The sequence below is a fragment of the Sarcophilus harrisii genome, chromosome 1 (genome assembly GCF_902635505.1).
Source record: "Sarcophilus harrisii chromosome 1, mSarHar1.11, whole genome shotgun sequence".
NCBI lineage: Eukaryota > Metazoa > Chordata > Mammalia > Dasyuromorphia > Dasyuridae > Sarcophilus > Sarcophilus harrisii.
In genome coordinates this window covers 521,633,846-521,656,372 of record NC_045426.1, presented here as the reverse complement: position 1 = coordinate 521,656,372, position 22,527 = coordinate 521,633,846, and positions in this window count along the sequence as shown.

Below are 22,527 nucleotides of genomic sequence, written 5' to 3'. Positions count from 1 at the left end.
CAGCCCTTTTGTAGTGGCTAAAAACTGGAAACTGAATGGATGTCCATCAGTTGAGAATGGTTGAATAAATTGTGGTATATGCAAATTATGGAATATTACTGTTCTGTAAGAAATGACCACCAAGATAATTTCAGAAATGCCTGGAGAGACTTACATGAACTGATTCTGAGTGAAATGAGCAGGACCAGGAGATCATTATATACTTCAGCAACAATACTATATGGTGACCAGTTCTGATGGATCAGGCCATCCTCAGCAACGAGATCAACCAAATTATTTCTAATGGAGCTGTAATGAACTGAACTAGCTATGTCCAGAAAAAGAACTCTGGGAGATGACTAAAAACCATTACATTGAATTCCCAATGCCTATATTTATGCCCACCTGCATTTTTGATTTCCTTCACAAGCTAATTGTACAATATTTCAGAGTCTGATTCTTTTTGTACAGCAAAATAACGTTTTGGTCAGGTATACTTATTGTGTATCTAATTTATATTTTAATATATTTAACATCTACTGGTCATCCTGCCATCTAGGGGAGGGGTGGGGGTAAGAGGTGAAAAATTGGAACAAGAGGTTTGGCAATTGTTAATGCTGTAAAGTTACCCATGTATATATCCTGTAAATAAAAGGCTATTAAATAAAATAAAAATAAAGATAAACAACTATGGATTCTGAATGCAGATTCAAGCTTTTTTGTTGCTCTTGTCTTTTTTTTTTTTTTTTCTTTCTCACGATTTTTCCTTTTATCTTCTGAGGTTTCTTTCTTAACATAACTAATATAGAAACATTTTATATGGTTGTACATGTATAATCTATATCAGATCGTGTGTTGTCTTAGGGGAGATTTAAGGGTGGGAAGAGAAGGAAAATTATTTGGAACCTAAAATCTTATTGGAAAACTATAATGAAGAATAAAAAAATGAAATCATTACCTATTACTAAATTGGCAGCTTTCTTGTGACTTGAATAGAGATTTATTTATATATATTTATAATAGAATAGCTGACTTGTGACTTGAACAGAGATTTATTTTACTACTTATGACCTATTGCTTGTCCTTCATTCTCAAAAAACATCATGACATCAGGGAGGTGATGTCATGATAGAAATTGTATTTAAGTGAAAGAAGAGTTGTGTGAAGTCACCAGCCTCACTTTTTCGTCCAGATCTTAGTATAGTAGCAAGATATAGATCCTGACAACTAGAGATAGCTCTGGCCACAGTTGATAACTTTGGTCTTTTTAAACTAAGGCCTTTAACATGTGTCTGTTTGACTGAAGAAACATCCAACCAGTGATTAAGGCTAGGTAAGAAGTGAGGCAGAGAATGACAACTTTCACTTAGTAAAAATAATAATAATAATATATAATGGTAATACCCTCAGGATTTTTGGCCAAAACAGCTTGCTGTTTGGGGGAAGGTGAAAGAAATAGAGAGAGAGGTGTAAAAAAAAAATAAAACATAATATTTTATTTACATTAAATGTTGAAGACTATAAAAAGAAACAAAAGATAAAAAACTATTATGTATTAATATAGTGGGAACTTTCTATGTACCTCTCAGATAGAAGTATATTTTACTAATATTAAATCATTTATTTATATTATATACTTAATACTTATATATTTTACATATATTACGTATTGTTATACTATTAAAAGAATTTATAGATGAAACTTTTTTTAAAAATCATCAAGCATATTAAATGAAATGAAAGTGTGAAAGTAAAATCATCTAATAAAAGAACTCACTTTTAGATATTTTTAAAAATTTAAAGGATATGCATATTTCACATTATAAATTCTAATGTAGCTAAGGAAAAGTACAAAAGAGATTAATGGCAAAATTTACACTAGACAAAATGCTAGAACAAATTCCTAAATGAACAATTGTAAAGAAAAGAAAAAACACCTTCGTTTGAATTATTTTTCATTACTTCCTTTGATATTCTTAATATTTTGTTCTTCCACATGTATTTATTTTATTTTAAATTCTATAAAATATTTTAAATAGTTTGATTGACATAAGCAACATAACAGAAATAATTGTCTTTTTTTTTTTTCAACTATATGATTCTGGTCTTCTCATAAACAACTGGTATTGTAAAAAGTGCTTGGCTCTGACTAACTGTGTGACAACTGTTTCGTAATCATGTTTATATAGTTCCTTGGTGTGTCTTGGCAATTAGACTCCCAAACATTATACATAGTCTAAAATATTTTTCAATTAAATTTCTCTATCTCTTGATTTGGAGATGAGTAATATACAGAAAAGCTAATGATGTATATGGGTTTATTTCATATCCTACAACTTTGATAAAGTTGTTAATTGTTTCAAACAGTTATTTTTTATTTGAATTTCAAAAGGATTCTCTAACCATATCATCATATTATTCCTAAAGAGCAATAATTTTGTTTCCTCATTGTGTACTATAATTTCTTCAATTACTTTTTCTTCTCTTATTATTATAATACCTTATACATATATGTATAAGGTATTATAATAATACATATGTATACATATATGAGCCATATATGACCCATATATGAGCCATAATAATGCTATCCATATATATGTATATACATATATATGTAACATGTAATGCTTGTTGAGGTTTTAGATATATACTGCTTATCATTTTATGGAAAGATTTATTCATCCCTAGTGTTTTTACTAGTAATAAGTGGTCTATTTTGTGAAAAGATTTTTCTGCATCTATTGATATAATTATGTGATTTCTGTTGGTTTTTTCATTGATGTACTCAGTTATGATAATATTAAAATAGTCCTGCATTCTTGATACAAATGCTATGATGTTGTAGTGTATATTCTAGTAACTAAATTTTTGAATCACTTGGCTAATACTTTATTTAGGGTTTTTTGTATTAATATTCATTTGGCAAAATTATATTATATCTTTCTTTGTGTTAGCTCTTCCTAATTTAGGTATCACTCCATTTTTTTTATCATAAAATAAAATTAGGCTCCATTGCCTAATTTAGAAAAGATTTTATGCACTAATGAAATTAATTCTTCTCAGTTGGTGAAAGGGTGAATAAGTTACGGTATTTGAATGTCGGGGAATATTATTCTATAAGAAATGATCAGCATGATGATTTCAGAAAGTCCTGGAGAGACTTGCGTGAACTGATGCTAAGTGAAATGAGCAAAACCAGGAGATCATTATACACAGCAACAAGAAGATTATGTGATCATCAATTCTGATGGACATGACTCTTTTCAACAGCAAAGTGATTCAGAACTGTTCCAACAGAGTTGTGATGGAGCCAGTTGCACCCAGAGAGAGGACTGTGGGGATCTAGTGTGAATCACAATACAGATTTTTTTCCACTTTTTTTGTTGTTGTTTGCTTGCTTTTCATTTTCTTTCTCAATTTTTTTCCTTTTTGATCTGATTTTTCTTGTGCAACATCAAACACATGTTTAACATATATTCAATTATTTGCCATCTAGGGGAGAGTGTGGAGGGAAGGGATGGAGAAAAACATTTGGAACACAAGGTCTTGCAATGGTGAATGGTGAACACTATTTAAGCATATATTTTGAAAATAAAAAGCTTTAAAAATAAAGAAAAGTAAATTCTTTAAATGTTTGAGAGATAAGAGTCAAGATGGTACAGTAAAGGCAAAAATTCTTCTAAATTCTCACAACCTCACCAAATACCTTTAAATAATAAACCTAAATATATTTTAGAGCATAAGAACCCAGGAAAAGATAGAATGCAACAATTTTCCAGCCAAAAACTACTTATAAGGTCAGCAGGAAAGCTCTATTACACTAGAATGGGATAGCAGTGAAGTCTTTGCAAGCCACTCCAGAACAACCCCAGTTCCATCAAAGGAGGAGCAGGCCTTCGAACTCCTTAATTGGTGCTAGAACTGGCCATTTCCAGATCTTTCAGCCCACAGACATCAGATTTGCTTTTAAAGTTCAGCAGGAAAAGTCTGTCTCACTACAGTGAGAAGGTTTTGGGAAACCAGAAAAACCAGGATCACCAATGGACACTTCTGGAAGTATCAGTCCACAGATTTTTTTTTATTATTATAATTTTTATTGACAGAACAAATGCATGGGTAATTTTTTACAACATTATCCTTTGCACTCACTTCTGTTCCGACTTTTCCCTTCCCTCCCTTCACCCCCTTCTCTAGATAGCAAGCAGTCTTATACATGTTAACTATGTCATAGTATATCCTAGATACAATATATGTGTGCAGAAATGTACAGTACTCTTGTTTCACAAGAAGTGGATTCACAAGGTAAAAATAACCTGGGAAGAAAAACAAAAATGCAAACAGTTTACACTCATTTCCCAGTGTTTCTTCTCTGGGTGTAGCTGATCTGTCCATCATTGATCAATTAGAACTGAATTAGATTTTCTCTTTATCAAAGATATCCACTTCTATCAGAATACATCTTCATACAGTATTATTGTTGAAGTGTATAATGATATTCTGGTTCTGCTCATTCCACTCAGCATCAGTTCATGTAAATCTCTCCAAGCCTCTCTGTATTCATCCGGCTGGTCATTTCTTACAGAAGAATATTTTATAACATTCATGTACCACAATTTACCCAGTCATTCTCCAATTGATAGGCATTCATTCATTTTCCAGTTTCTAACCACTACAAAGAGGACTGCCACTAACATTTTTGCACATACAGCTCCCTTTCCCTTCTTTAATAAATCTTTGGGATTTATAAGCCCACTGCTGGATCAAAGGGTATGCATAATTTGATAACTTTTTGCAGTCCACAGATATTAAGAGGGTTGAGGAGCTAGTAAGAAGGAGGTCTCTTTAATGGCCTTGAGGTAGGACACTGTTGTTCTGACTAGACTGAGATGCAGGAAGTAGACATGGCTGGCTCATTGTCCCTAGGCTAGATCAAAAAGGCTCCTCAAAGTTCAAAGAAGAGAAAAGTTTTTGTGGTCACTCATATACCAGAGCATAGACATACCAGAGTAGTAAATGCACTTCTCCTTGGATCATACCCTCTCGGAAGAACTGAAAAATTACAGGTTCCTGAAAAGATCTCTAAAACAACTACACAAAGCTGCTAAAAGCTTCATACAGTACAACCTCCATCCTGGAAACAAAGCCCTACTTTAGCAAAGTGTTAAGAGTCAATTAAGAGGTCTGGAAAATGAGTAAACGACCGAAAAAAGATTCTGACCTTAGAAAGTTACTATGGCTTCAAGGAAAATCAAATCACACACTCAGAAGATGACAAAGTTAAAGCTTGTAGATAGAATATCTCTAAGAAAAAAGAAGAGTTGGCATCAAGCTATGTAAGAGCTCAAAAGGGATTTTGAAAATCAGTTAAGAGAGGTAAAGGAAAAATTGGGAAGAAATTTGAGAATTATGCAAAAGTACAAAAAGCTAATGAGAAGCATTCCTTTAAAATCAAAATTGAAGAAATGAAAAAGGAACTACAAAAGGTAGATTTGGGCATGTGGAAGTTAATGACTTCACGAAAAATAAAAATAAAAATAAATGAAAAAAAAAGGAAAAATATAAACCAATGTAAAATAACTCACTGGATAAGCAGAAGATGGGGATTATAGAGAGACTGAGTGAATATTTTTCTCATATCAACTGGCTCAAAGAGGAAATAACATAAACACTAAATATGAATGTAGAAATCTAGGTTACCCTTGAAAGTCTTCCATAAGCTCAAACAAAGTGAAATGGACTGTGTACAAAGTATTAGTAATGATGTGAAATGATCAGTTGCTGCTATTCTTAACAATACAATGATCCAAAACTACTCTGAAGGACTTAAGGTGAAAAATACTATGCATACAAAGAGAAAGAATTGATTTTGTTTGGATACAGATTAAAACATGCTTTTTATTATTTTTTTTTCTTTAATTATTTTTTGAGGGGCACAGAGCCAAGATTGCAGAGTAAAAAAAGGAATTTGCTTATTCTCTCCCACATATCACTCCAAATCCCTTTATATAATGACTAAACAAATTTTAAACTGTCAGAAGCCCAAAAATTGGAGTAGAACATTTTCCAGCTGAAGCTAACTAAAAAGGTCAAAAGAAAAGGCCTATGGTACTAAGGTGGGAGTTCAATTTGCAGTCCTGATGTAGGTTGTGTCAGTGGAACCCCAGCCCCAGGCCCAGGCCCAATACCGGCTACACAGCAATAAATCAAAAATGGATCTAGGGACTTCTGCATCAGAATCAAAACTAGGAGTTTTTAAACATCTTAACCTAGAGACACTGAAGATGACTTTGAAGAGCAGCAGAAAATCAGGGTTTGAACCAGGGTAGGAGATTAGCCCATTGTGGGCCACACTGGTCCACCATCTGCCCAACCCCAGCCCCATCACTGGTTCCAATGTCAGCAAATTAGGATCCTGTTGCTTTAGCATTTTACATCTTACAGGTACAGTGGGGCACAAACTCTCCTAACAATTCAAAGGTAGAAAAGAGTGCTTGTGCTCAGGTTCCTAAAAGGATCTCTGATAATAACTGCACGAAATCCCTAAAGCTTAGTACAGTGCACCCTTCACCCTGGAAACAGAACCCTACTTTAATAAAGATTTAAAAGCTGAGGAATAGGATAGGAAAATGAGAAGACACAAAAAAATTTTCTGACCATAGAAAGTTAGCATGGTGACAAGGAAAATCAAAACATACACTCAGAAGATAACCAAGTCAAATCTTCTACATCCAAAGCCTCCAAGAAAAATAAATATTGGGGTCAGGCCACTGAAGAGCTCAAAATAATTTTGCAAATCAAGTAAGAGAGATAGAGCAAGACATAGGAAAATAATTGAGAGAAATGCAAAAGGAAATACAAAAAGTTTCCCTGATCAATTTAGAGAATTTATACATGACTACAGATGGCTTTAGTTTCTTCATGTGAAAATTATTCATTTATCAATTTGAAAATGACTTGTATCCTTACACATTTTGCTCAATTATGTATATAATTTAGAAATGAGTCCTTTATGAGAAATATTGACTAAAATAGTTGTCTTCTGGGCTTCTCATTTTACATGATCAGTATTTATACTATTTTAAGTTTATTAAATTTTAAAAGTGAAAACAATTTTAAATATTTTCCTTCTTGGATAAAAACAATTAATACTAAAGAAGTTCAATCATTGTCCTAAGACTACACTGATGTTTAAGACACAAGTAATCTAATGAAAAATCAAATGATTGTTCTGAATTATATCATGAATATCTTGTCTTTAATTGCCCCAAGATTATTTGTGTTCTTTAAATTATTGGCTACCTATTAGGAAAAACAAACAAACAAACTTTAATTTGCTCCATCTTAAGCTTCATCCATAAGCTATTTAACATACACTCATTAAATTGTAAGTATGATTAAAACACATGAATTAAAACAGTTTCATTCAGTCAAAATTTACATTTTTGCAGTACTCACCCACTATTTCTAGCTGCTTTTTGAAAAGAACATATAGAGTAATAAAATCATAGCCAAAGAGCTCTATAAAATTATTAGTCACCCAATAATTCACCCATAATTTTCTAGATGAAGAAAACAAGGCTTAGAAAGATGGATAAATGGCTTGATCACATTCATATACATAAAAATTCATGCATGCAAATTGATGCACATATGTTTTATATACATATCAACAAGTGAATATTGTATACATGAGAAAGGAAGGAAGAAAAAAGAAAGGTAGGAAAGAAGGAAGGAAGATAAATGAAGAAAGAAGGAGATGAAGGGGAAGAAAAGGATGAGAGATAGAAGTGGTAAATAAGGGAAAAAGGGGGGAACCTATATTTATTAATAACATGCTAATTGATAACATTATGCAAATAATAACAGTGGATCTATTGCTTAAAATATTGTGTAATAGAGCACTGAAATGAAGCTGATGGTTTGACATGGTAATTTATCTTTTGTAATTTTCATTTTATTTGAATATTCAATTCCTACAAGTTTATATAATTATCTGGTAAGTAGGAATTAAATGGATTCTGTCTTATTTAGCAATAGAAAAATATTACGACAATCTAACAAAGTTGGCCTCATTTCTGTCATTTTAGGTAGTAAATTGAAAAGATTTTCAGACTTACTAGTGAATTCACTTCTCTACTAATTGCCCCCTGAGGAGTAAAATGTCAGCACGAATTCCTACCCAATCTTGCATAATGATTAAAAATGGAGAAACCAAGGCAGCTGAAGTAAAAGGTCACTGTATAATCTCCATTCATTGAAACAAATAGATTTAATGGAAGTACTCTATCTTGGCTGTAAATCTTTGTGACTTTTTTTTTTTTTTTTTTTTTTTGCCAGAACTGGAGAAATGAGGCTTTCCATTTTTATTACATTGTGTTTAATGTTCTGATCATGAGTTTTCTCTTGTTGATGGTAATGAGGTGTGAGCTCTAACTCATGCCCTTTTCCTTCCCGAAAATTAATTTTTAAATAAGGCTTAATTGTACTTTTACCTATTAACAACTTGAGAAATAAGAATTTTTCCACATCTGAGAATAAGGAATTTTCCCCCTCTGTCCAAATAAAAAGCTTCCAAATTCCAACTTAGGATCTTATCTTTAGTTTTTGAAAAGGAGCTCTCATCCTGATACTATAGATAAGAAGTTAGACTATTCTCCATCTTCTCCTTTTGCTACAGGTGAAGAAAAGTTACTTGGCATAAGAAACAGTTTTTTCCAATCCTATTATTATTTAGTTTTGGTTAGAGCTACTTAAATCTCAAATGACAAACTTTAAAATAGATTTAATTAGCTACCAACATAGGAAATGGCTGACTTCTTGTCAGGGTTTCCTTAGCAATGGGACACTTATTTTGCTATTGGTGTGTGTTGTCCCCAAGTAAAGAAAACCCATTATATATAGTGCTGGGTGATTATTACTCCATGGAAAAATTGTTTTTACTAAACAAAATGTCTTAGCACAATTTTCTTTGAATAGTTTGCTTAGTACACTCTGAGGTAAAGTTTTCCATCAAAAGAGTTCAACCATGTCTGTGATTTTAAAGGATTTGACTTCATACAAGTTAAATTGAAGATCTTGTCAATGACAATGTAAATTAAATACTTTTTTTCACATTTAAATATAATTTATTGTTGTTTGAATATGCAAAATTAATTATCATTTTAAGAATTGCATTTTGTTATTTTATATTAATGACATATAAAGATTTGTTTATTCCTTTGATACAATTAAATTCTATATAAAGTTAATTAGAAAAAATAAATATATCCATTATACCAGTTGTTTTTATTGTGGCATTTTATTGGGGTTTAACATTAAACAGATCATGATTTAAACTCAGCTGGTTATTAGAGATGAAGTCACTCCCTGACACATCATATTAACTTTTGAGTCAAAGAGAAATATTTTTAAATAACTAAAAAAAATGTTGTAGGTTTTCTATGACACTGCCTATTGTTCACTTTTCTAAATCACTGTAAAAGTATGGAAGAGAATATTAGTTATATAGCTAAATTGCTATATTTCATTTGCTTGCTAACTCCTCTTAGCTTAAGAGAGAGATAAAGAAAGAGAGAGAGAGGGAGGGAGATGGGGAGATAGAGATGGAAATGGAAAGGGAGAAGAGAAAGAGAGAGAAGGAAAAGGAAATGAAGAAGAAGAGGGAAAGAAATCCTTAGTTACTAAAGATTCCATTTAGGTAGTACTAGAGAGGTTAATATATTACCACCAATCTGATTATTTAAAGATTCCACGTTTTTACTAGAGTGTATACAATATTCAACAGCTATTTCATAAATGTTGTTGATGTTATATTAATTTTCTCAGTAGAAAATTCTCCCATGAGGCTAATGTTTTTGACCTTTTAAAGAAAATCCAACTTTTCATTTAGAATTTGAAAAAAAAATTAGAAAACATATGTATTTTTTGTTGAGTGATAACAGGAGACAGAAAAAGAGGGAGAGAGAAGAGGTGGGGGGGAGGAAAGGGGGGAATGATAATGAGCATCAAACTATCAATGCCACAAAATGAGTTAGGTTATAAAAGAAAGAGAAATTGAATGATATGAGCTGCATATGTAAATCTATGAGAAGATCTTCCAAAGTTCTTTCAGAGCACAGAAATACCACCCACTGGATGATCAGGATTTCAGTGCATTGCCTTAAATTGTTTTATCATCTGTTGTATTGATACTCGATATTCTTCTTGTATCATTGAATGATATAATGATGGTTCATTCCTCATTTTTATAATATTTTCACATTCTTCTTATTCAGATGCTGAACATCCAAGTCACAAAGAATAAATAAACAAATCCTTCTTTATAATTGTCAACCATCTCATTCTCATCTGACTAATTTTTTTTCTAGATTTATTGATTCCATCTACTGTGCCTTCTTTAAAGTCTGTTCCATGTGTCAGTTGAATTCTTCCCAAGAAATGACTGAGGGAAAATTTTAAGATAAGAACTAGAATCTAAATTTGTACTATTACCCATTCCCCAATTGCTTTTATAGATTCCTACTAAAACGTATCTAATTTATTTATGACCAGGAGAGCAGTCATATTATAAGAAATAGGTAAGACAAATTATAAAATCTATGTGCTCCTTTGACACCCATATGTTGTTAAAAAAATCTAAAAAAAAAATGCTACAGGAAATTTAGTTGCTTTACACAGTTTCTGGGAGTGGGGAGGCAAAAGAAAGAGACACAGAATTACAGTGATTGTTAGTATTGTTTATAATTGTCCCCTTCAAAAAAAGTACAGATCTACAGTCAAGAGACTGCAATCCAGTGAGGTGATTTAAGCCAGTTTCAATGGTTTTGTGATGGAGAGAGCCATTAGCACTCAGGGAGAGGACTGTAGGAACTAAGTGTATATCACAGCATATAGTATTTCCAGATTTTTGTTTTTGTTTGCTTGCATTTTGTTTTCTTTCTCTTTTTTTTACCTTTTTGATCTGATTTTAATGGTGCAGCATGTTAATTGTGGAACTATGTATAGAAGAATCACATATGTATAACATATTTTGGATTACTTGACTTCTAGAGGAGAGAGTTAGGAGAAAGGAGGGAGGAAAAAATAGAACACAAGGTTTTGCAAGGGTGAATGTTGAAAACTATGCAAAAGTTTGAAAATAAAAATTTTAAAAGACACAAAAAAGAGAGATTGAGATTCATTGAAGATCCATAGAACTGAATATACATATATATGTATGTATATATTTCTAAAATAAATACATAAGCCAAATATTAAATATTTGCTAAATCAAGATATATAAGTGGACTCTTACAATATGTCATTAACAAGAAACACACGAAGCAAAGAGAGATCCACAGAGAACAAATGGAAGGGGCTGGAACAGAATCTGTTTTGCTTCAGCTAAAGGAAAAAAGCAGAGGTAGCTATCATTACCTAAAGGTTAAAAAAAAAATGAACCTAATTAAACTCAGAAAGAAAACTATCTCTTGCTATTAGGTACCATAGAAAATAAAGCAATACCAGCACTAAACATATTCACCAAGTGGTATGACATCCAAATTCCTAAAGGACAAATTAAGTAAATTACAGCAGGAAATTGATAGCAAAACCATACCAGTGGAGGATCTCAACTGTCCTTTATTCTTGATAAGTTCAATCAGAAAAAAGTAAGAAACTAATCTGATAAGCAGAATATTAGGTATCATAAGCCTATTGGAAGAGCAAGGTCTATCTGTCAGATCTGTGGGAAAAGGTAAAATTCATAACCAGAAAGAAGATAGAGAACATTGTGTAAGGTGAAATAGATAATTTGAATTATATTAAGTTAAAAGACCCTTTTATAATCTGATTTGAGGGAAAGCAGAAAGCTGGGAAATAATCTTTATACCAAGTATCCCTGATTAAAGCCTCATTTCTCAAGTTTATTATAAATGAGTCAAAGTTGTAAGAATACAAGCCATCTCCCAATTTAATAAATAGTTATAGGATATGAAAAGTCAGTTTTAAGATGAAGAAATCAAAGCTATCTATAGGCAGATGGGGAAGAGCTCTACCCCACCACTGATTAGAAAAACATGCAAATTAAAACAACTGAGATACTACCTCACAGCTATCAGATTGAATAATATGACAAAAAAGAAAAGTGATAAGTGTTGAAAAGAATGAAGAATTGTTGTGACATTAATACACTGCTGGTGAGCTGTAAACTGAGCCAAACATCTAAGAGCACAATTTGACATTATGTCTAAAGGACAACCAAACCATGTGTATCCATTGATACATAAATACCACTACTAGTTCCATAGCCCAAAGAGATCATCAAAAAGGGAAAAGAACCTAAAAGTGCAAAAAATATTTATAGTAGCCCCTTTCAGGTAGTAAAATATTGGAAACTGAGAGGATGTCCATCAGTAGGGGAATGGGCGAAAAAGCTATGGTAAATGAATGTAATGATAAATTGTTGTTCAATAAGAAATGATGAAAATGCAAATTCCAGGAAAAAAACTGGGAAATCTTTTTTGAATTGATGTAAAGTGAAATGAACAGAGCCAGGAAAATATTGTACACAGTTTCAGCAACATTACCTGATGATGATCTAGGACTCAGCTCTTCTCAGCAGCACAATAATCCCAGTACAAAGGATTTACAAAGGGAAATGCTATCCAAAATGAGATAAGTAACTGATAGACTCTGAATGCAGATTGAAGCATAGTTTTTCATTACTTCATTCTTTTTCTTTTTTATCTGTTTCTACTTTCATAACTAATTAATATGGAAATACATTTTACATGATAGCACATGCAAAAACTATATCAAAATGCCTACTAGCTTTGGAAGAAGGAAGAAGGGAGGGACATAATTTGCTACTCAAAATCTTATAAAAATGAATGCTGAAATTTGTATTGACATAAAACTAATGAAAAATAAAATAGTACTTAAAAGAAAGAAGAAGAAATGTTATTTTTCTCAGGATATTAATAATTTTTTTTCATCCAGAATCCTTTAAAATTCTCTTGAATCATTTTATTGATTAGAGTAGCCTGTTTTTGTTTGTTTGTTTGTTTTTATTTACTTATTTTATTAACCATTGCCATATTGTTGCTTTTTGTGTGATGTAATCCTAGTTTTGCTCATTTCACTTTGCATCACTTTATAAATGTTTGCCCAGGTAGTTTTTTTTTTTTATTTTAATAGCCTTTTATTTACAGGATTTATACATGGGTAACTTTACAGCATTAACAATTGCCAAACCTCTTGTTCCAATTTTTCACCTCTTACCCCCCCCCCCCCCCCTAGATGGCAGGATGACCAGTAGATGTTAAATATATTAAAATATAACTTAGATACACAATAACTATACATGACCAAAACATTATTTTGCTGTACAAAAAGAATCAGACTCTGAATTATTGTACAATTAGCTTGTGAAGGAAATCAAAAATGCATGTGTGCATAAATATAGGGATTGGGAATTTAATGTAATGGTTTTTAGTCATCTCCCAGAGTTATTTTTTCTGGGCGTAGCTAGCTCAGTTCATTACTGCTCCATTAGAAATGATTTGGTTGATCTCGTTGCTGAGGATGGCCTGATCCATCAGAACTGGTCATCATCTAGTATTGTTGTTGAAGTATATAATGATCTCCTGGTCCTGCTCATTTCACTCAGCATCAGTTCGTGTAAGTCTCTCAGGCCTTTCTGAAATCATCCTGTTGGTCATTTCTTACAGAACAGTAATATTCCATAATTTTCATATACGACAATTTATTCAGCCATTCTCCAACTGATGGACATCCATTCAGTTTCCAGTTTCTAGCCACTACAAAAAGGGCTGCCACAAACATTCGTGCACATACAGGTCCCTTTCCCTTCTTTATAATCTCTTTGGGATATAATCCCAGTAGTAACACTGCTGGATCAAAGGGTATGCACAGTTTGATAACTTTTGAGCATAGTTCCAAACTACTCTCCAAAATGGTTGGACCCGTTCACAACTCCACCAACAATGCATCAAAGTCCCAGTTTTCCGCATCCCCTCAACAATCATCATTATTTTCCTGTCATCTTAGCCAATCGCGGGTGTGTAGTGGTATCTTAGAGTTGTCTTAATTTGCATTTCTCTGATTAATAATGACTTGGAGCATCTTTTCATATGACTAGAAATAGTTTCAATTTCTTCATCTGAAATTGTCTGTTCATATCCTTTGACCATTTTTCAATTGGAGAATGGCTTGATTTTTATAAATTAGAGTTAATTCTCTATATATTTTGGAAATGAGGATTTTATCAGAACCTTTGACTGTAAAAATATTTTCCCAGTTTTTTGCTTCCCTTCTAATCTTGTCTGCATTAGTTTTGTTTGTACAAAAACTTTTCAGTTTGGTATAATTGAAATTTTCTATTTTGTGATTAGTAATGATCTCTAGTTCTTCTTTAGTCATAAAGACCTTCCCTTCCACAGGTCTGAGAGGTAAACTATCCTATGTTCCTCTAATTTATTAATAATTTCATTCTTTATGCCTAGGTCATGAACCCATTTTGACCTTATCTTGGTATACGGCGTTAAGTATGGATCAATGCCTAGTTTCTGCCATATTAGTTTCCAATTTTCCCAGCAATTTTTATCAAACAGTAAGTTCTTATCCCAAAAGCTGGGATCTTTGTGTTTGTCAAAGACTAGGTTACTATATTTGTTGACTGTTTTGTCCCTTGAACCTAATCTATTCCACTGATCAACTAATCTATTCCTTAGCCAATACCAAATAGTTTTGGTAACTGCTGCTCTATAATATAATTTTAGATCTGGTACAGCTAAGCCACCATCATTTGATTTTTTTTTTCATTAATTCCAGGTAGTTTTTTTTTGAAGTGATATTCATCATTTTTAGAGCACAATAATAGTCTATCACAATCAGATGGCATAATTTATCCAGCCAGGTGATAAGTATTTCCACAATTTCCAATTCTTCACCACTTCAGAAGGAGCATTTTTACATTTTTCTACTCACTGGTATATTTTTCCCCCTTTGATACCTTTGAAATAATGAACAGCAATATGATTGGGTCAAAGGGTATTTACTATTATTAAATCAAAAACATTTTTCATAGTGGTTGAATCAATTAAGATCTCTACCAGGAGAATTTTAGTGTACCAGTTGTTTTTTTTTCCCCCCCACTGGCTTTCCAGTATCTCCCATGTTTCTTTTCTAATCATCTTAGGTGATATGATGGGTTTGATGTTGGGACCTTAGAGATGTTTTAATTTGCATTTCAATATTATTTGTTTAGAGCATTTTATATGACTATTTATGATAACTTTAATTTCTTCTGAAAACTATTAATATACTTTGAAATTTAAGAATTGGAATATGGTGAATTTTTTCAAAATAAGTTTGTATCATTTTGCTATATATTTAAAAAAATTAGATCTTTACTAGATAAACTTGCTATAAAAAAGTTTACCCTTTTTCCTACTTTTTTTCTAATTTTGGCTCCAGGGGTTATATTTGTGAAAATATATTATTTTTCATTTAATGTAATTAAATTTATTCATGTTAACCTCCTATGATAATATCTATATTTTATTTGATTATATTTTCTTTTTTATTTCTAGATCTGAAAGACAGCTATTTTTTCTCTTGTTCCTCTAATTTGCTTAAGATAGCATTTGTTTTGTCTAAAATACATTCATTTTGACTTCATATTGTTAATGAACATATCAAACTTTTAATAATTATACTATGGGCAGCTAGATGGCAGAGTGGTTAGAGCCCTCGTCCTTAAATCAGGAGGAACTGAATTCAAATCTGATCTCAAATACTTAATATTTCCTAGCTGTGTGGCCCTAGGTGAATTTCTTAACCCCAATTTCTTCACCAAAAGAAAAGTAGCTATGCTAAAAAGGAGAGAAAAATTAGCAAAGCTTCAAAATGTCACATCTCATGTGTACTTTTTTTGCATTGATTGTTGGTGGGTGGCAGATGATAATCAGTGAATCAATTAAAAGGGGCAAGGAATCTTGAGAGTCTGATAATTAAGCCTAGTTTCATATGTAGTGGTAAGGATAAATATAAACTCAATATGGAAAGATGTAAAAATTAAATCACACCTGTTAATTATATTGAAATTGTAAAATTTGCATTGCAACCTATATGTATTAATACAGAAGTTGTCATCTATCTGTTATAGCTAACCTTTTGGGCATGTCTATATAAAGATCTTTAGAATCCTCATATTCAAACAAACAGAAGACCTAGATTTGGAATCTGAGGTTAAATCAGTAATGAAGAAGGCATTTAGTGCCTCTCTGCTTCATTTTCCTCATGCATGAATAAGAATGATAATTGCTTTACTATGTGTATCTCAAAAGGGCAAAAAGATTAATGAGAGAATTATCTAACATTAATTTGTACACCCCTGAAGAGAGAATAATATGAATGTGTAGCAATATCTGAACTCAATAATAGGAACCACAAATAGAGACTATAGGGGTGAGGATAGTAAGAAAGGTCTCAGTATTCTTACCTTATTAACAGAAGCTTTTCTCCTTATGATACTCACCAGTTCCTTATGTGTCTATTGAAATGATTCTTTATATTTACCATGTAGAAAAGTGAGACTATCTCCAATTTAATGAAAAAACTAAATTTCCTATTGTTATATAATTCCGAGTTATAGAATCAGATTTTTTTCATGTATTTAAACAGACTATGCTCAATCATAATAATAAAAACTGCTTAGTTTCTTTATATTTTACCTGAAATGCCACCATTCTTTAAGAGTTAAAAAGAGGAATCATTCAAGTATTATATTTGCTTATATAAAAGACATTTTTGAAACTCAGTAATGACATGACCATTAATAAATAATAAACATAACTACTAAAAAATATTGCAAACTCAATTACAAATGAAACAATCTTAGAATGTGAAATTTAAATTTTTCAGGAAGAAAGACAACTTAATATGTGCTTGAGAAAAGACATAATTACATATAGTAAACATCTCTATAGATTATTTCATTGACTACATACATACTTTGCCTTTCAAAACAAAATGGGAGTTAGAAAAGCCTCAGTTTGTGGAAGTATAAATTATACCCACAGGATTGTTTGAGAATTGAATGATATATTTGTTCAGTGCTTAGTATAATGCTTATAAAATAGTATGCACTTAATGCATCTTCCTTCCTCTTTTTCTCACTTCCTTCCTTCCTTCCTTCCTTCCTTCCTTCCTTCCTTCCTTCCTTCCTTCCTTCCTTTTCCTTCCTTTTCCTTCCTTCTTTCCTTCCTTTCTTCTTTCCTTCCTTCCTTTTTTGCCTTCCTTCTTTCCTTCTTTTTAAAAAAAATAATAAATACTGGTCAGTCATCACTTTTCAAGCATATTAAAAACTAGTAAACATTCAACATATTAATAGTCCAGATAAAACTAACTTTACAAAACAACAATCCACATTCTCCCCATTTTAAAAAGATTATTAACATTTCATATAGGGAAGTGAAAGCTACATGAGCATTAATGTAACTATGTGGGTAGCCATTTTATCAATTCTATGATAAATGTCATAAATTTTTTCCAAACCTTAGGAAACTGTGAAAATGTAAGGAAAAAAGAATGGTATAGCAGTGCTCTAGGGTAGCTGAATAGTGCAGTGATTATACAGATGAACCTAGAGTCAGGAAGACTCTATTTTCGGATTTTGAATTTGGCCTCAGATACTTATAGCAAGTCATTTAACCTTTTGCCTCAGTTTCAGTTTGCTAATTTCTAAAAGAAGGTAGAGAAAGAAATGGCAAAACATTTAAGTATCTTTGCTAAGTAAACCCAAATGAAGTAAAAAGACAAATATAAGAAAACTATAACTTAGATGGCTTCTGGAGATTGTAAAATACATGCAAAATCGTGAGATGAATGACCTAGTTGGGGCCTCATGTAGAATGTTGATTGAATTAAAGGTTGAGAAACTTAGTCTGTTAGGAATTCTGAAAAATAATTATAATTAGTATATTTAGGAAACTTAGTTGTTATAAACCAGATTAAAATTAAAACATGATACTTTTGCACTGGGCAATATAAAAGTATGTGTGTGTGTCTGTGTGTACACTCACACACTGTGTGTGTGTATGTATATATATAAATATATATACATATATATATATACATATATACATACATGCACACATATATATTTCAATAATATAAATTAAACATTTACTGATCATAAATCATAATTTTGTAATCTCTACATTCAGGTATGAGACCCAATATGAGGTTTCAAAGCAGAGTTTAAGAAAAAGGGTTATATAATAAGCTATATATGAAATTTAGTACAGCATCATAACAATCAAAGTACCAATAAATTATTTGACAGAGCTAGAAAAAAAAAAAGAAAATTCATTTGTAAGAACAAAAAGTCAAGAATTTCAAGGGAATAGATGAAAAATGCAAATGAAGGTGGCCTAGCTGCACCAGACCTAAAACTATATTATAAAGCATCATTCATCAAAATCATTTGGTCCTGATTAAGAAATAGAGTAGTTGATCAGTGGAATAGATTAGATTTTAAAACAAAATAGTCATTGATTATAGTAATCTAGTATTTGATAAACCCTGATACCCCAGCTTCTGGGAAAAGAGCCCACTATTTGACAAAAATGTTTGGGATAATTGGAAATTGCTATGGCAGAAAGTATGCATTTACTCACACCTAACACCCTACACCAAGATATGGTTGAAATGAGTTCATGATTTAGACCTAAAGAGTGATACTATAAGCAAATTGGGAGAAGAAAGGATAGTCTACCTCTGAGATCTGTGGGGAAGGAAGGAATTTTTGCTCCAAGAAGAACTAGAGTACATTATAGAACACAAAATGAATAATTTTATTTCTATTAAAATAAAAAAGGGTTGTTTTTTACAAATAAAATTAATGCAGACAAGATTAGAAGGGAATCAATAAATTATATTCAAGGTTTGTCCTAAAGTCCCCATTTCCAAAATATAAAGAGAAATGACTAAAATTTATAAATGACTAAAATTTATAAGAATTCAAGTTATTATCAAATTGATAAATGGTCAAAGGACATCAATAGACAATTTTCAGATGAAGACGTTAAAGCCATGTATAGTATATGAAAAAAAAAAAGCTCTAAATTATTATTGATCAGAGAAATGCAAATTAAGACCACTCTGAAGTACCACTACACACCTCTCAGAGAGGCTCAGATGACAGTAAAAAAATAATATATTCATATAGTGCCTGACTTTGCCTTGACAGGTTGACTCCCAAATATTTTGTATTATCAACAGTTGTTTTTAAAGGAATGTCTCTTTGTATTTCTTGCTACTGTACTTTGTTGGTAATATATAAAAATGCTTATGATTTATGTGGATTTATGTCCTGCAACTTTGCTAAAGTTGTGAATTGTTTCTATTAGTTTTTTAGTTGATTCTCTAGGATTCTCTTAAGATACAGTAATATCATCTGCAAAGAGTGATAATTTGCTTTCCTCATTATCTACTTTGTCATTATTTTTTTTTAAATTCTCTCAATGCCAAAGTTAACATTTTGTTGTTGTTGTTGTTAAAGCTTTTTTCTTTTATTTTTTTCAAAACTTATGCATGGACAATTCTTCAACTTTAGCCCTTGAAAACCCTGTTTTCAAATTTTCCTCCCTTCCTCTATGCCATCCCCTAGGTTGAAATATATATCAAATCCAATATATGTATACATATTTATACAATTATTGTTCTGCACAAGCAAAAAAGAGAAGCAAAATAAAATGCAATCAAACAACAACAAAAAGAGTGAAAATTCTATGTTGTGGTCCACATTCAGTTCCCACAATCTGCTGTCTGGCTATAGAGGGCTTTCTTCATCAATGAATATTTGGAAGTGTTTTGAATCATCTCATTGTTGAAGAAAGCCATGTCCATCAGAACTGATCATTATATAGTTTTGTTGTTGCTGGGGAAGATGGTCTCCTGGTTCTGCTTATTTCAAATAGGATCAGTTCATGTAAGTTTCTCCAGGCCTCTTTGAAATCATCCCGTTGGTAATTTCATTTTTTATTAAAGCTTTTTATTCACAAAGCATCATTCATGGGTAATTTTTCCAATATTGACCCCTGCATAACTCCCTGCCTCAAATTTCCCCCTTCTTCTCCTCATCCCCTCTCCCGCCTGGCAGGCTGTCCAATACATACCAAAGATGCCAAAATACATGGCAGATCCAAGATATGTATACATATTCACACAGCTATCCAGTTATGCAAGAAAAATCAGATCAAGAAAGACAATGAAAAACTGAAAAAAAGAAACAAAATACAAGGAGATAACAACACAGAGAGAGAATACTCTCCTGTGTTCCACCTCTGTTGCCATGGTTCTCTCTCTGGGTGTAGATCTTCATCACTGCACAAGTGGAACTGGTCAGAATCATCTCATTATTGAAGAGAGCCACATCAGAATTGATCATCATGTAGTCTTGTTGCTGTGTATAATGATCTCTTGGTTCTGGTCATTTCACTTTGCATCAATTCATGCAGGTCTCTCCAAGCCTCTCTGTATTCATCCTGCTGGACATGTCTTACAGAACAATAGTATTCCATAACATTCATATACCATAATTTATTCAACTATTCTCCAAATGACAGGCATCCACTCACATTCCAGTTTCTTGCTACTACAAAAAGGGCTGCCACAAACATTTTTACACATGTGGGTCCTTTTTCCTCCTTTAAGAACTCTTTTGGATATTAGCCCAGGAAAAACAATGCTGGATCAAAGGGTATATAGTTTGACAACTTTTCCAGCATAGTTTCAAATTGCTCTACATAATGGTTGGATCCGTTCACTGTTCCACCAACAAGGTATCAGTGTCCCAGTTTCCCCACATTCCTCATGATCTTTTTTTCTGTCATCATGACCAATCTGAGAGATGTATAGTGGTATCTCAGAGTTGCCTTAATTTTCATTTCTCTGATCAATAGTGATTTGGATCACATTGTCATATGACTAGAGATAATTTGAATTTCTTCACCTGAAAATTGTCGATTTATATCCGTTGACCATTTATCAATTGGAGAATGGGTTGAATTCTTATAAAGTTGAGTCAATTCTCTATATATTTTGTAAAAGACGCCTTTTTCAGAACGTTTAAATGTAAAAATGTTCTTGCAGTTTATTACTTCCCTTCTAATCTAGTCTGCATTGGTTGTATTTATACAATAACTTTTTAACTTAATATAATCAGAATTATTTATTTTATGATCAATCAATAATAATCTGCAGTTTTTTTTTGGTCACAAATTCCTTTCTCCTCCACAGGTCTGAGAGGTAAACTATCCTATGTTCTTCTAATTTGTTTATAATATACTTTTTTATGCCTAGATAATGAACCCATTTTGATTTTATCTTGGTACACAGTGTTAGCTCTGTGTCAATGCCTAGCTTCTGCCATATTAGTTAACAATTTTCCCAGCAGCTTTTGTCAAATAGTGAATTCTTATATGAAAAGCTGGGTTCTTTGGGTTTGTCAAACACTAGAGTGCTATAGTCATTGACTATTTTATCCTATAAACCTAACTTATTCCACTGATCAAGTAGTCTATTTTTTAACCAGTACCAACTGATTTTGATGACCACAGCTTTATAATATAACTTTAGATCTGGTACAGCTAGGCCACCTTCATTTGCTTTTCTCTTCATAAATTTCTTTGAAATTCTTGACCTTTTGCTCATCCAGATGAATTTTGTTGTTATTTTTCTAGGTCAGTGAAATAGTGTCTTGGGAGTTTGATTGGCATAGTACTAAATAAATAGATTAATTTAGGTAGTATTACCACCTTTATTATAGTCACTCAACCTATTCCAGAGTACTTGACATTTTTCCAGCTGCTTAGATCTGACTTTTTTATGTGGGAACTGTTTTGTACTTTTGCTCATATAGTTCCTGATTTTCCCTTGGGAGAGAGATTCCCTAATATTTTATGTTATAAACCATTATTTTAAATGGAATTTCTCTTTGTATTTCTTGCTGTTGTGTTTTGTTAGTGATGTATAGAAATGGTAAAGATTTGTGTGGATTAATTTTGTATCCTGCAATTTTGCTAAAGTTGTGGATTATTCTAGTAGTTTTTTAGTTGATTCTCTAGAGTTCTTTAAGTATACTATCATTTCATTTGCAAAGAGTGATAATTTGGTTTCCTAATTACCTACTCTAATTCCTTTCATCTCTTTCTCAACTCTTATTGCCAAATCTAGGATTTCTAATACAATATTGAATAGTAATGGTAATAGTGAACAGACTTGTTTCACCCCTGATCTTAGTGGGAATGTTTCCAGTTTATGTCCATTACATATGATGCTTAATGATGGTTTTACATACATGCTACTGACTATTTTAAGGAAAAGTCAGTTAATCCTGTATTCTAGTGTTTTTAATAGAAATGAATGTTGTCTTTTATCAAAAGATTTTTCTGCAACTATTGAAATAATCATAATTTTTTGTTAGTTTGGTTATTGATATAGTCAATGATGCTAATAATTTTCTTAACATTGAATCAG